This window comes from Halichoerus grypus, chromosome 6, assembly GCF_964656455.1.
Source record: "Halichoerus grypus chromosome 6, mHalGry1.hap1.1, whole genome shotgun sequence".
Lineage (NCBI taxonomy): Eukaryota > Metazoa > Chordata > Mammalia > Carnivora > Phocidae > Halichoerus > Halichoerus grypus.
Window position 1 is genome coordinate 110,036,152 of NC_135717.1, and position 15,064 is coordinate 110,051,215.

Below are 15,064 nucleotides of genomic sequence, written 5' to 3' on the forward strand. Positions count from 1 at the left end.
AACAGTAATACCTACTCCATAGGACTGTAGGAAACCTAGCTACAACCACGCAGGTAAAGCGCTAGCCCAAGGCCAGACGGAAGGTTCAAGATCATAACCGCTGCTTTGCTTTCTTCCTAGGGAGGAGGGTGGGTGGGTGGAGCTGATGTAGCCTGAGTGGGAGGAACATCCTGGATTGGGGAAACTCTGCCTCTTCTTTTTCTGCAGACAGGGTGGTAAATTGGAAAGGATTAAAAAAGATCCTGGGGGAATAGAGAACAACTCTGTCCAAAGCCATTATTAACCATTTGTTCTTTTTTGGGGTGAGAGTGGGGGAGGCGGGGGCGTTGGAATATGGTAGCTGAAAGATAAAGATGGGACAACGACTGGCATTTGGGTACCGCAGTAAGATTGTCTAATAAGAATAAAGTCTCAAGAGACCTTGGGGGAAGAAGACAGAACAGATCCATTAAAATGTAGATCGCTGCCGATCCTCCCATGAAACACGAAGTGCCCTGGAGCTTCCTGGCAGCTGCAGACTGTTGCTGTTTTTATTGTGGATTTTAAGTGGGGGTCGGGTTTGCGTGATGCCTCTCACTCACATGCTCATTTCCTCTGAAACCTGATGTTTAATTATTGCCTTTTTAAATTGTGAGAATTAAGATTAGATCGTGGAGTGAAAGAATACTATAAAGTACAACACAAAGGTAAAGAATAGTCATGAAAGCTTTCGTTCTCCCTCAGCTCCTTCTGATCCACTCTCCAGACGCCCCCAGGGGTTTATTCCTGAAACACAGGCTGGTCACATCTTTCCCTGGCTTGTAGGCCCTCTAGTCTCAATACTTAGAGCAGTCATTGTCATTTTCTTTAAATTCTTGTTTTTGTTAAATGGTTAAAAAGCCAAATGGTACGGAAAGGCACTAAATCCTTTCCTTACTCCTTCCCTTCCCAGTTCTGGTCCTTACGGAAAACCACTTTAAACTCTTTTAGCTTGGGACCCCAAGGTGGCTCAATCAGTTAAGCATTTGTCTTCAGCTCAGGTCACGATCCCAGGGTCCTGAGATCAAGCCCCGCATTGGGCTCCCTGCTCAGCGGGGAGCCTGCTTCTCCCTCTACCTGCCGCTCCCCCTGCTTGTGCTCTCTCTCTGTCTCTCTGACAAATAAATGAATAAAATCTTAAAAAACACCTTTAGCTCTTAAATTTCTTTTAGTAATCGGGTTCTATATAAATAATAATATATAAATAATTTAGTAATAGGGTTCTATATAAGTAATATAATCATAATTGGGTTCTATAATTATAATAGTATTTGGTTTATCAATTTTTGTCTGTACCTGTTAACTTTCAGCACACACAAGGATGCACACACACACACACACACACACATGCACACACACCCACCTGTGGTCATTTTTTCGGAGTCATTTGAGAATCGGTTGTTTATACCCTGCTCTCTTACTCCTTAATACTTCAGTGTGTAATTCTTAGGATCAAGGATATTCTCTTATGGAATCATAATACATTATCTAATCTATATTCCATTTGCCATATTAATCAACTGTCTCAATAATGTCTTTTACAGAATCTTTTTTTCTCCAGTACAGGACACAGTACAGGACTGTGTATTGCATTTCCTTGGGTCATGTTTCTTTAGTTTGTTAATTTGGAATTGTTCCTCGGCTTTTCTTTGTCTTTTATGACATTGGCATTTTTTTAAAGGATTATAGGCCATTAGTTTTATAAAGTGTTTCTCAATGTGAGTTTTATGATACTTTGTCTTGATTAGATTCAGTTGGACAATTCCTGCATGAATACTAAAAATGGATGCTGTGTCCTTCTCAGGGCATCCCATCCAGAGGCATTTGACATTAATTTTGGTCATCTGGTCATGATATTGTCCAGTTTCTTCACTGACTGCAAAGTTACTATGTTTCTCTTGCAATTAATAAGCAGTCCCCAGGAAGACACTTTGAGAACAGATACTAATCTGGCACCGTACCAAATTTTCTAATATAAATTAAGCATCCATTGATGATTTTTATTTAAATTAGTCTCTACTATAATGGTTACAAAAATGATGATTTTCCCCCTTCCCTCTGCCCTTCACTTTTATTAACCGACATTCCACTATAAGGAAGAGTCCCTGTCCTCCCACCCTCCTCTCCTATCCTCCCATCTCCCTTCTCCCTCTCCTCTACCTGCTCTAAGAGCAAATCTACTTGAAAGGCTGTTGCTCACTTTCAGTGGTGTCAAGTCAGAGAGATGAAGGTGATGGAAGTCAGTCTCCTCTAGACTATGCCATCTGAACACACACACACACACCACACACACACACACACCACCACACACACACACACACCACACACACACACACCACACACACACACACCACACACACATACACACCACACACACACCCCACACACAGTGGGATAGCTTAAAAGGGAAATTATAACATAAGCCCCTTTAATCTCCCATTGCAAGTAAGCAGAATGTAATCTTTAGATCTGTATTTGTGATACGTATAGGACTTACTTGTTCAATACATTAGTGACTCAAATTTGAAACAAAATTTATACGATGCTTTCAGCTTCCATTTATCTCAGGAGCAGGCTGAGATTGCATATGAAAAATTGGGGCACCCCAAATCAAACCAAACCCCAAACCTTGCTATGATGTGAACCTTCTTAGCTTTTTGAATTGGGATTTTTTTTTTTTTTGATTCTACACAATCAAAATAAAATAGAGAAATAATTTGGGTGCTGAGGCTGCTATCTGATTGCAACTATTATCCACAAACCCCAGCTTCAAATTTTGTACTTATATTTTTGTGTTTGTATTTATATTTACACTTTATCAAAAAAGCTCCATCGTTCTCATTGAAAAAACTGAATTTGAAAGTATGATATGCATCACAGTTTTATGCATCAAACCTTATTGTTTGAGTTTTCTTATAATTCTAATTAAAATAGAAAGATTTGAAAGATCCAAACTGTCTGAGTCCCTAACTGAAGCCCAAGCTCCTTGCAACGACACCATACGCAAGGTTCTTTATGATGTGATTTCTTCCTGACATCCCAGCCTCATGTCCTTATGCCCCCTCCAACTGTCAAAGTAGTTGCAACTCCTTGAATCTGCTGTGGTTTTCTTGCTCTTCTGTCTTTGCTTGGTGGTCACTGTCTGGAATGTCCTTTCTCAACTTGCTTGCCTGAGGAAACGGTGCTTGTCCTTCCAGTGTCAGCTCAGAAGTAATGCTTTTGGGGAAACGACACAGAGAGAGACTATTCATCCCCTTTTGCCTCATCCAGCCGCCTTGTGCACCCACATTACCCTGGGGGCATGCTCGTTCTCAGGGCCTGTTCCTTTTCTGTGATTATTTGTCAGCAGCCATTGAAGGGTTGGGACATTTCATCCTTCTTTCTTCCTCATGCCTAATATGGTGGCAAGCATGCAGTAAGTATAATTATTTGACAAACTGTATGATAAGCTATTTTACTGAATTCTGTTCAAATGGCTGCCCTTGTATTGAGAAACACATTGACTGCTAAAGAAATCGAAGTGTCAAGAGGTATAGGTGGGGTTACTCTTTAGTTATTTGTAAATTTCCCTCACTGTTGAAACTCTCATGACACTCCAGTGCATTGGTGATGTCTGTAGGACTTTAAAAAATTATTTAAATTATGTAACTATGTCATAACCACCTTATAGTAAGTTTGGAGCTTACCAAACTTCGCTTTTATTGCCCAAACAGTACAACAGTTTGCTTAACGATTTCCATATTGCTGGCTGTGTCCCAAATTATGTAATTTTCCCCTTAATTTTGGGACATTTAAATAGTTTCCAATTCTCATTACTATAAATATTATTGTTGAAAGCATCTTCTTCCATATATTTAAACATTATTTCTTAGGATTAATTATTCAAATTGCAAAATTTGGGCGAAACAGTACAAATACCTTAATGGATCACAATACTTAATACCTTCAAAAATGGTTTTGCCAAAATGCCACGCTGCCAGAAATATATGAGTACCTCTTCAGCTTATTCTTGCCATTCTTTTTTTGATTTTGATGAAAAATATCTCATGGTTGTTTTGAAATCTAACACTTTTTATTTTGAATGGTATATACGTACATTCATTGTCTAAGTATTATTCTTGGTGGGAAACTTACTGAGACATAAAATTTAAAAGCCTACTTTTATTTTATTATTTTTTTAAAGATTTTATTTATTTATTCGACAGAGAGAGACACAGTGAGAGAGGTAACACAAGCAGGGGGAGTGGGAGAGGGAGAAGCAGGCCTCCCGCGGGGCAGGGAGTCTGATGCGGGGCTCGATCCCAGGACCCTGGGATCATGACCTGAGCCGAAGGCAGACACTTAATGACTGAGCCACCCAGGTGCCCCTAAAATCCTGCTTTTAAACTTATATTGCTTTTATGGTTCAAAATACTAGAACTTGATTGCTTTCCAACTCATAATTATCAAATTCCGGATATACTGAGCTCTAGCATCATTTTCTCATAAATTTAGTATTCCCACCTTGTTTCAGTCTCTGCAGCTTGTTGCTACAGTAAAAGGTATGGTGAATCACATGCCATCCATCCTGTGTTGGCCAAGAAAATAACTCCATCTCTGCGGTTGTCTGGCACATCTCGACTAAATATATGGTGAAGCTTAGAAGTGTTTCAAAGTTCTCATTCCAAAACGTAGGAAAAAACTGAGTTGCTTGCATATGCAAGCATAAAATAACTCACTTGGCATTAGTGCCTTTAGGTTCTTTGATTGAAGTGTGTATAAGGAAATAAAAAGGGTTCTCATTTAAATCCAATTAAAGACTTGATATTTTTTCATCTTTGTTCACTGGAAAAGATTTATAGTATGGGAAATGGTGTTGTACAGTAAATTCCAAACTGGCTCTCAGACATTGTATCTACATGATGCCAACTTCTGCAAATTAACTGTAAATTTTGTTTTCAAATAGTTGCACGGGTGGCTGGTCAAATTGATCCACCTGCCTTAATGGACCATTGTGTAACAGGGTGGAAAAAATAGGAAACTTGATTAAGGCACCATTTTGATCAGAGACTGAAATCAAATGATGTGAGTGCTAAGGTCATTACGATGTCCTCCAGTGACTCTGACCTGTGTAACTTCTCCATCTCAGAGTACCGTGGGGAGCTCTGCTAACCTCACCTCAATCACGTTCATGGCAAACAGAATTAGTTTTCATAGTATCAACATTTGATGTGTTTTGAGATAAGGTTCAGTTTTTCCCAAAGGAATGTTATAAATGCAATCCATTTATTTTGATAATTTTGATAATTCTCCATATAACTTTTGAATAGGGAAAAATAAGTGGATTTTTTAAGGGTGAGGAACAAATGACAATTCTCAACAAACAAGAATTTTTTGTGAACAAATGCACTTTAATTTTACAGTTGTTTATCTCTCACCACTTCTAGCTCTTTCTCAGCTTCTCAATACCCTTCTCCATGAACCTACTGGGCTCACCCAACCAATCCTAGAACTTACACAACCCATGGGAAAACACAAGGTTCTATTGCTGCTAGCAAGAGGAGTTTGGAAAATGTCTTCTGCTGTAAGTGTTGTTCCTCAACAGTTGTTTCATACCATCCTTCAGGGGCAAACAGATGAGCTGATAGACGGAGCCAAACAGTTAAATGAGTGACTAGCCAAACTGATCCACCTGCTTTAATGGATCATTATATAACAGAGTTAAAAACAACAACAACAATAAAACACCCTATTTTGCCTTTAAGCTCTAGAGCTGCAGTGGCTGGTATCCAGATCTTTCCCATTCAGTGATGATGACCATGTGGCAGCTTCCAGAACCAATCCTCATCTCGGGAGGAACTTGGAATTTAGGTGAGGGTGTGGAGGTTCGGAGAGGGAATCTGCGTATCTCCATCGTCTCCTTCTGCTAAAATCATTATCTTGGCCTTTTAGTTATTTTCTTTATTTTAATTCCAGTATAGTGAACGTATGGTGTAATTTTAGTTTCAGGTGTATGATATAGTGATTCAACACTTCCATTCATCACCCGGTGCTCATCATGTTAAGTGCCCTCTTTCATATCCTTTCTTGTTTTTGTCCCTCCTTGACATCTCTTCCCCACACAGGCCCCAAACATGCATAATTAGTGTGTCCTTCCTCCTCATTTCCTCCATCCCCTGAATTTCTTCTTCTGAGGAGGAACCCAGCCTTATATTCTGCCATATTGTCTTATTCCTAACAGTCAAGTGTCTTGGAGCTGTATATCTTTCCCACCACCCCGGCTTCTTATTCATCTGATTTTTGTGCTTAAAGATTTATTAAGCCCTGAGGCTTCCTTAGCTCAGTCTCCTTGAGATGGATGTATACTCAGAATTATAGCAGAGCTCTGTGACTCTCCCCACCAGGCCCATACCTCTGCCATGATAGCTTCTTCTGCTCCTGCTGCTGCTGTTTCAACAGTCTGTGGCCTCGCCATTTTCCCCATGTGGGGCAGCCAGTGCTGTGCTGGGATTCAGTTAACCTGCTCCCGGGAGTGTTTCTGGTATTTGTCTCAGTTGTTTGGATTCTGAGGCAAGGTGTACCCTCTCTGCCATCTATGTATAGGTAAATGACTATATCGAAAGTGGCACAAAAATCGTGTAAAAATGCACACTTGTAAAATAAAGCCAATATAAACATGAATGGTGCCATTGACTTTTCTTAATAGGAACACAATTTTCTGGCAATAGGGAATAGAAACAGTTTTTGATGATTCATTACTTAATAGGAAATATTGCATTTCAATATTTGTAAACAAGGTAAAACTGCAATTTATTAATTTATTCATCCATTTAGTCAGCATATATTATTTGAGCATCTTATATGTGTAGGATTTTGCACTATATAATGGAGATACAAAGATGAATAAAACATCTACCCACAGGGATATAACAGTATAAGGGGAGAGACAGATACAAAAGCAGGTCATTTGAAAACAATGTGATCAAGGGTGCCTGGGTGGCTCAGTTGGTTGAAAACAATGTGATCAGTCCACCAACAGGATATACAGAGAGGATTAGGGAGTAGGAATAAATGAATAATGGAATGAGTGAATGAATCTACCTACCTGTTTCCTTTAATATAATAGAAAACAAGTAATTCAGTTGCAACTTTATACTTAATAGATGTGGCAGCTTGAAAATACACCTGCAGTTTTTAAAAAATATTCCTCCTATCAAGAGCTGGGGTTGATGCTCTATCTCTTTTTTTTTTTTTTTAAAGATTTTATTTTATTTATTTATTCATGAGAGACAGAGAGAGAGAGAGAGGCAGAGGGAGAAGCAGGCTCCCCGCTGAGCAGGGAGCCCGATGCGGGACTCGATCCCAGGACCCTGGGATCATGACCTGAGCCGAAGGCAGACGTTTAACCATCTGAGCCACCCAGGCGCCCGATGCTCTATCTCTTGAAACTGAGCAGGATTTTTGATGATTTTGCCCAATAGAATGTGGTGGAAGTGATGCTGTAGGACTTCTGAAGGGAAGACAGAGAAGGTGATGCAGATCCTGCCTTGCTTGCCGGAATACTCAGGCTGGAGCCCCAGGCGTCATCTGTGAGGGAGCCCAAGCTAGCTAGCTCCTGTAAAGAGACTTCATGGAGAAGCGCTGGGACTACATGAGGAAGGAGAGAGACGCCTGGCCACCGACCCCCTCAGCCCCCTGATTTGCTGCAACCCCTCCACTGCTCCAGCTACAGCCACTATTTGACAGCAGCCACACGAGAGACCCCAAGGCAGGATTACCCGGGGAAGCCCTTTCCAGGCTCTTGACCCACAGAAACCGTAAGTGATGATAAAATGCTCGTTGTTTTCAGACATTAAGTATTGGGAGATTTGTTGCACATCAGTAGATTCATGGAGCAGGTTTTTAAAACCTTGTAGTGAGTTTCTGCTCTAACAAAACCTTAAAACATGTGGCATTAGCTTTGGGTCTGGGCCGCGGGCAGAGGCTACAAGAGCCTTGCAGAAATTGTTAGCAGAAGCTTGATGGGCCTCAAGGAATCTGTTGCGAGCAAAACTGTATTGAAAACGGGAGGAAAGAAGACCTTTGTTAGGTGGCAATGGGAAGTTTAGCGCAATTGTCACCTATAGTCATGTGGAAAAGAGAAAATGTGCCACATGAACTGATGGACCTGGCTAAGAAAATTTGCAGGCAGAATGTTGAAAAAAATGTTGAAAAGTCTTTTAGATTGGTGTACTCAGATAAATAGAGAGGCAAGCCAAAAATGCAACTGTTCAGTTTTCCATAGAAATTTGGAGGACATATTAAGATGCCACGACTCTCTATGGTTGAAAATAAAACTGTTTCTAGTCTAGCCAGATGGCAAAAAATTCTCAAATAAAGTAATAATTTCAGGGCAAAGGCCAAATCCATGATGGTCCTGTAATATCCTTTGGTAAGACCTCAGAAAGATGTCAAGTGGCGCCTCATAGATCCTTTCACACAGACAAAACATCATTCAAGGATTTTAAGGGCACATCTCACAGACCCTCTCTGTTAAACAATAGAACTTTTAGGAATCTTATGGGAATTTTCCTATAGCAACTTCGCAGAAGCCCAAGGTAGAGTAGGCTTTCCTTGGAGAGATTTCTATAGCTTCTGCTTAATGGAGTGGATTATACATTAATATACAAAAATCCCACAAAAATTTTAAAGGAATCGTTATCAGCTTGAACTAAAAAGGACAAAGACAAAATTAAAAGAGGCCTTTGTTCCTTTGAGCTAATGTGGGCTAGTTTTTTTGGAAGAGTAAAAATGACTTAGGGGGTAAAACTGAGAGCAAGGGGCCAAGGCCAAGAACCACAGAGAATCATTCTCTGGAAGTAGGACTGGGCCTTAAGCAAGAAACTGGCAACATGTGCCCCTCTGGACTTCAGGATCGTCATGGACCAGAGACTGCCATGTACTCTTAATTTCCCCCTTTATGGATGGGAGTGGCCACAATGGTTACTCTATGCCTGTCCCATCATTGTTTTCGAGGCCTGTGGGCCAGACAACTTACCGCTCTATTCCGTAAGGCTTCTGACACAGAGAAACCGTACCCAAGGAATTGTACCCAAGGAATGCCATCCACTCTTGGATCTGATTTAGATGATCACATCCTGAACCTCACGTCTGGTACTTTAATATCATGAAACTATAGGGGTCTTGGGAAAGGGGAAATATATTTTGCTTGTATAATTTGTGCCAGAAAGTAAGCTGCAATGGTTTAAATATATGTTTGCAAGTATTTTGATGCTCCTCCTGTCAAAAGATTGGTCTATGTTCCTTCTTCTTGAAACTGGGTGGGCTTTTGAAACTGTTTTAACCACTATGATAGGGCAGAGGAATGCTGTGTTAATTTCCAAGGCTAAATGATAAATAGTAATGCAACTTCTGTCCTGTTTGTTGGACCACTTGCAATGGAACCCCATGCTGGCAGTTAGGCCATCTGTCTGTCCTAAGGCTCTGAGGAAACCCAACTGGCCTACCTGTAGAGATTGCATAAAGGAGCCCAGAGCAATGTCTCTATCTCTATCGTATCTCTATCTATGTATCTACCTATGTATCTTCTATGTCTCTTTCTCTCCATCTATCTATCTAATCTATCATCATCTACACATATATAAGAGATGACTAGGCAATCCTCCATTGCTTTAGACCTTCCACTGTTCCTGCTCCAGCCACCTTCTGACTGGATGAGAAGTCGCAAGCCAATGCTGCACAGCAGAGCCCTTCCCAAATTTCTGATTCATAGGAACTAAGTTTTAGGGTGATTTGTTATACAGTCATAGATAACCAGCAAACTGGCCACGTGTACTTGAACAGCATATAACTCCTTTGTTTTCAAATGGAAAAATGGACATGGATTTATTCATTCATTTATTCTTTGCTTTATATCACATATCTTGCAAGGTGAATGATTGGATCAATGAGTAAGCCCGTTTTAAGATGAGAAAAATGGGCCATAGAGAAATTAAGCAACTTATCCAAAGTCACAGGGCAAGTGAGGTCACAATTGAATTTGAAACATTCCAAAAGCAATTCGTTAAGTTTTATTCATTCAACAAATATTTTATTGTGTGTCCAGTATGTGTTCGGCAATGGGGCTATAATGGCGAACAAGAAAATGAGAGCTTCTCTTCTAATTGACCTGAGATCATGCTGATGAGAAACTGAGAGTAAACAAGACGTAATTCTACATTTTGATAAATGCAGAGAAGAAATAGAAGAGAATGCTCTGACAGATTACAACAGGAATGCTCACTTTAGAGAAGGTGTTCAGGAAAGTTCTTTCTGAGGAGGAGTCATCTGAGCTAGAACCCGAGTTTGAGAAGTAGGCAGTTATGTGAAGAGGGAACACTTAGCATTTTTTTGAGAGGATATGTGTGAAGTTTCCCACACAGTACCTTGGTATGTGGCTTCCCTTTGCAGGGCCTCCGGTAAGGAGGACTGGCAGCAAAAAGGCTTTGTGTGGGTTCTCTGAGAGTGAGTGTCTCTTTACATTTTGCAAACCTTGGCATCTCTCTTGCCTCACCCAAGCCTGGCCCTGCATGTGAACTTAACACATTTTAGATTTGCAATGTATTACTGCTTATCAGGTTCAAGACTAATTTAATGAAATGAAAGAATCAACATAGGCACAGACACACATACCTAGGAAAAAGTCAAAGGATTGATAAAAATTATGGTATTTGAAAATAGTATGACTCCTGGAAATTTTATGATGAATAGCAGGAGTATTGGCTCTTATATTCAGGGAGAGTCCAGACTGGGATTACATGGTGGGGTGAGCTGTCTTGTTAATCTTGTAATGTTGTAGTATCTGTTGGGCAATGAACTAATCAGCTGCAAGAGGGCAAAAGGCAGTGCTATCTTCTGAGAGAGAGAGAGAAAAAAATCAGCATTCAGTCAATGATCTCAGCGAGTAATTGTGGGTGCTCCTCCAGCAGGGGACTTTTGGAAAAATTCAATATTCACAAATTCCTCCTCCGTGACATAAATATTTGTTTTGGTCAAATTCTTAGAAACTCCCTCTCTCAGTGATTGGAAGAGCATACGTTACTGAACTTGGACTCAGAATGCTCCACGGCCAAGTTGAACTGGGACTCCTCCTTCATTAGTGGAATCATTTCTCCCTTGCAGATTCTAAATCATTCCTGGGACACTGAAGACATTGGCTGAGGTGAAGCCATGTGCCTTGACATGCTGGGGGAGGGATGGTGCTGAGCAACAGACCTGAAACAAATTCTGACCTTTGGGAAGAGCTAATGTGTTTCCCCTCACTTCGCGCTCTATCTTCCAAGCATTCTTTTGGTATAAGCAGTTTTGCTTCTCCTAACTATTGCTCATTTCTCTCTTGCTTTCTTTCAGGGATTGTTTTCCTAGGGGAAAGAGTGGTTCAAGGTCATTTCTAATTCCCCATATTTATTACTCTTTGGTTATTAGTGTCTTTTTCTTATGCAAAGAACTTCTTCTCACACACTTCCTATTACAGGCATCCCTGCATCTGGCCCACAATTCAGAGAGTGAGGAAAGCATGGATTCTACTCATCTGTAAAGCTCAGATTTATTGAGTAACTACTCAAGTCAGGCATTGTCTCCTGGATGCTGGGGATCTATTGTTTAGGGAGGCCCTGGAAGAACTCACAGTCTAGTGTAATTACCTACTTACATAAGTGTGTACAGTAAAAAGATGATATTCACACTAGTTTATAAATATCAAAAAAGCACAGAGCATGTTTTTGGATTGGGTTGCTCAGAAGTGGGATGATGCTGAGCATTCTTTTGAAGGATAATTTAGAGTTTCCTAAGTGGAATAGTAGGACATTCCAGATAAGATTTATACGCTCATTAATTGGTTCACTTGTTTTTTTATTCATTCATTCATTCATTCATTCATTCATCCATTCATCAAATACCTATTATATGCCAGAAATATTCTAGGTAATAGCGATACAAAATGAGTAAGAATTGTCTCTGCTCACAGTAGATATAGAAACAAATGCCTGAGATGTGTTTAAGTGCTCTGATAGAAGGTCTATACATGGAGTTTTGGGGACGCTTCAGGAAAATTCCATAAAGGTGGTAATGTTAGAAGAGAATGTTAATAGATATGTGACTATTTATCAGGCTGATAGGAAAGAGGGTGAAGGGAAAGAGAATATTCCAGGCAGAGCAAACAGAAAGGCAGAGAACCTTGAGATAGCCCTGCATATTTTGCAGAACTGCAAGGAATTCGGCCTGATTGGAGCCTCAGGTATTTATTCTGTGGCACAGGGATGGAAAAGTCTGAGGAGGCAGGGGGTGGGGGCATTTCTGGGGGGCCACACACTAGCAGGAAGATGAGATGCAGTGAGGTCATTTGGAGACCACACGTGATTTGGCTAGTCTGAAGGAGGGGAAGGAGAAGAAACCAGACAGCAGGGAAAGGCCATGCCAGGAGGGGCCTAGGGTGCTGGATTAAAGCAAACAGAGCCTTGGGGCCTGGGTGGGTCAGTTGGTTGAGTGTCCCACTCTTGATTTCTGCTCAGGTCATGATCTCAGGGGTTGTGGGATCCAGCCCCATGGCGGGCTCTGTGTTCAGCGAGGAGTCTGCTTGGGATTCTCTCTCTCCTTCTGCCCCTCTCCCTGCTCCCCCCCCCGCCCCCGGCTCCCCCCAACTTGTGTGCTCTCTCTTTCTCTAAAATAAGTAAATAAATCTTAAAAAAGAGCAAGTAGAGCCTTTCCTGTTGGTGCTGGCGAGACATGGATGGATTTATAAAATCAATTGTTTAAAATTTTTATTTGTAAAAACTTACATACTGTAAAATTTGCTCTTCTTATTGTACAGTTCTATGGGTTTTGGCAAATGCACCCAGTCATATACCACCATCACAGACAAATGTAGAATAGTTCCAGCACCCTACAAGGGTCCCTCAGGCTGCTCCCTTGGAGTCAACTCTCCTCCCATCCCAGGCAACCACTGATCTGTTTCCTGTTCCTCTAAGTTTGCCTTTTCCAGAACATCATTATCTATGGAATCATATAATATATAATCTTTTGAGTCTGGCTTCTTTCACTTAATAATATGCACTTAAAATTCCTCTGGGTTTTTGTTTTTGTTTTTTGTTCTTTTTCATGGCTTGATAGCTCATTTCTGTTTAGCACTGAATAACACCCCATTGTCTGGATGTATCGCAGTTTACTTATCCATTCACCTACTAAAGGACATTTTGGTTGCTTCCAAGTTTTGGCAATTATAAATAAGGCTGCTATAAACATGAGGTTCACTTCTTTTCATTCAAGGTTGCATTTTAGAAAGATTGCTCCAGCAACAATGTGGAGAATGTGCTGAAGGGACAAGAAAAAAATTGGGTTGAATGTTTCTCAATTAGTTTATCTCTTACTGTTCTAGGATGTGTTGTTGTACAACCAATAGGTACATGGACAAAGCATTAACACAGTGATTGCTAGCATACATGAAGCGATTCAATTGATTTGACCAATCCAAGTAATAAAGTATTTTAAAAATATACCAATCAGCTTATTAGATATTTAACTCAGTGATTTGTAGTCACAGCTTATTTTGACCTATTTATTACCTTCTTTATCATTTAGTGGATATAAGAAATTTAGAAAAAAAGAGTGTTTCTTCTTCTACATTCCATAATCGTGTATCTGAGTGAAATGATTAGTAGTGTGCTTTGCTAATACTCAGGGTGGTGTCATGATATTAAGGGAAGATGGATTTACTTTGATTAATGGATTTTAAAAAATCTTGTTTTAAGAAAATTTAGGTGTTGTCTTATGAAAGGTCAAATCCCAGTTGTCTGTAGCCAGCAAAGATAATACATAAGAAAATGGAGCTTTTCCTTTTGCCCATTTTAAAGCCTCATTTTCAGTGAATAAATAAAATCTATGTGTTTTTTTGAATTTCATTTAAATTGATTTAGAAACTATCAAATGGAAGTTTATATAGGCGTTTAAGCTATGGACTCTGATGACTCCGATTCAAATCCTAGTTCCACTAACTGTGACATTGGGAAAGGTACTTAAATGATATGATCTCACTTCCTCCTTTGTGAAGTGGGAATGATAAATGATAGTACTTATATACAGGGTCCTTGTGAAAGCTAATTGAAATGATACCTTAAAATGCTTAACCAAGACTGATACATAGCATGTGTTCAATAAATATGGGCTATTATAAACATTAACAAAATCAAGAGCCTACTTTAAGGCATTGTGCAGAAATATAACGATGAAATAATATATGGCTCCTTCGTCAGGGAGTTTGCAATTTGCAATCTATCTGGAGCCGCAGATAGGTTAAGAGCCACCACTTAAAACTCAACCAGGGGCACGTGGGTGGCTCAGTCGTTAAGCGTCTGCCTTCAGCTCAGGTCATGGCCCCAGGGTCCTGGGGTCGAGCCCCACATCGGGCTCCCTGCTCAGCTGGAAGCTTGCTTCTCCCTCTCCCCCTCCCCCCCCACTTGTGTTCCCTCTCTCGCTGTGTCTCTTTCTGTCAAATAAATAAAAAAATCTTAAAAAAAAAAACCTCAACAAGAATGAAGTAGAAGCTGTATTGTTTTTATATGGTAAGATGAGATCAGAGTGATTACAGATCCCGGGTGGAGGAGAGGATGCTTCAGCCAAGGGCAATATTTGATCTGGACCTTGGCAGAGGATAAGGGGTGCCATAGATTGAGAAGCAGAGGAGCATGACTCAGATGTGGGTTTAGAAAGGTTTGGAGAAGGGTTCTCTTGAGCTTAAGAGTAGAGAGGCTAGGGGATGCTGGGGAAAGACGTGATGGGAAAAGCAAGTAGAGAGAAGTTTATAAAGGGCCTGGGGTGCCAAGGGGAGAGGTTGGACTTGGTTTTACTTATTCACAATATTTTTATAACTTTTCATATTGGTGCTCTGAAAAGCCAGCCTAGAAGAGAACTCATGCAAAGTTTTATTTCCCTTCCTTTGGAAAAAGAAAACAAACCACCCTTGTAAATCATTAATGGCCCATTTTAAAAAGGAGATTACAGCCCTGAGAGTTACTATTTTTTTCTATTCAGCAGA

General features: G+C 40.3%; 1 long non-coding RNA gene across 1 annotated transcript in view; it reads left to right on the plus strand.

The window, feature by feature from the left end:
• The first annotated feature begins 7,490 nt into the window (after positions 1-7,490).
• The window catches only part of LOC118518665 (uncharacterized), a 70,064-nt gene continuing 62,490 nt past the window's right edge, over positions 7,491-15,064 (plus strand). Inside the window, exon 1 of the long non-coding RNA XR_004908821.2 lies at positions 7,491-7,814. This is a non-coding gene — a long non-coding RNA (uncharacterized LOC118518665). The remainder of the gene's footprint in view (positions 7,815-15,064) is intronic.